Source organism: Manacus vitellinus, unplaced genomic scaffold (assembly GCF_001715985.3).
Source record: "Manacus vitellinus isolate BGI_N305 unplaced genomic scaffold, ASM171598v3 scaffold_184_pilon, whole genome shotgun sequence".
Taxonomy (NCBI): Eukaryota; Metazoa; Chordata; class Aves; order Passeriformes; family Pipridae; genus Manacus; species Manacus vitellinus.
In genome coordinates this window covers 46,014-47,622 of record NW_021939290.1, presented here as the reverse complement: position 1 = coordinate 47,622, position 1,609 = coordinate 46,014, and positions in this window count along the sequence as shown.

Here is a 1,609-nt window from a genome sequence, read left to right as displayed (position 1 = left end):
CAGAGGAGCTGCACTGAGCTCCAGGAGGAGGTTTGACAGCAGCTGGGACAAGCACAGCTCCTGGGGGTGGGACACGGGAACCACAGAGACCCAGGAGACCACAGAATCATGGAATTACTGAGGTTGGAAAAGGCCTCCGAGATAATCCAGCCCAGCCTGGCCAAGGAGTGCTCCTGGAGCTGGGAGGGTCTGTGCTGGAGGCTCTGCCACTGCCACCCCAAAAAGCTCCTGCTTGGCTTCTCCTGCTCAATCCCACCCACCTGTCAGGAAGAACAGCCCCATGGAACCCTGGAATCCTGGAATGGTTTGGGTTGGGAGGGACCTTAAAGATCAGCAGGACCACGGGCAGGGACAAGTCCCACCATCCCAGGTTGCTCCAGCCTGGCCTTGGGCACTTCCAGGGATGAGGTAGCTGTGGAACAACCCGTGCCAGGGCCTCACCCCCAAGGGTTCCCCCAAAACTGATCCACAACTGGACGAGGACAAGGCTCAGGGAACCCAACCCGGGGATCTCCTTCCCTGCCAAACACGTTCCTGCAGCTGACAGGCACAGACCAATCCCATGGCACCGGGATCCCCTTCCAACAGGAGGGATTCCCAGGTTATTCCACCGGGGGTAACCAGCCCTGCTGCCCAGGGGGGTGAGGAGAGCCCAGCACAGACACTCCCACCCCTCCTGGAGTCCCCAGAGACCCCTCAGACAAAGGGGCTTTGGGCCAAGGAAACCAAAGGAAATCAGGTTTAGATTGGATGGGAGGAGGGAATCCTCCCCTGGGAGGCTGGGGAGGCCCCTGGCACAGGTTATTCCAGGGATGTCCCATCCCTGGACGTGCCCAAGGCCAGGGTGGAGCGGCCTGGGAGAGCAGAAGGTGTCCCTGTCCAGGGCTCGATGAGCTTCAAGGTCCCTTCCAGCCCAAACCATTCCAGGATTCCATGAAATTGGTGCAAAACCCACCAACTAAAGCACAGCAAGACTCATAAATAAAATAAATAAAACTCCAACCCCAGCTTAGGGCTGTGACAAGAAGGTGTTTTACTCCTTGCTGGGTTTGTCCCACCAGATGTGGCCAGTCCTGGCAGATCCCAGACGATCCCAGTGGGTCAGGGGGCTCCTGTGTCCCCCCTTGGCTTGGAGTAACCTGGTCTGGTGGAAGGTGTCCACTGGATGATCTTTAAGGTCCCTTCCAGCCCAAACCATTCCAGGATTCTAAGAAGTTGCTGCAAAACCCACAAACTAAAGCACAGCAAGGCCCATAAATAAAATAAATGAAGTGCCAACCCCAGCTCAGGGCTGTGACAAGGTGTTTTACTCCTTGTTGGGTTTGTCCCACCAACTGTGGCTGGTTCTGGCAGATCCCAGAGGATCCCAGAGAATCCCAGAGAATCCTGGAGGATCCCAGCGGGTCAGGGGTCTCCTGTGTCCCCCCTTGGCTTGGTCTGGTGGAAGGTGTCAGGGTGTGGAAGAAACGACCTTTAAGGTCCCTCCCAACCCATTCCATGATTCCCTGATTCCCAGCAGGGTGGCTTTGCTGGAGAGGAGCTCATCCCACTCCTCCTGCTGCTCATGGACACCCCCAGGGCATCACCCACCCCCCAAAGGACCCCCCCA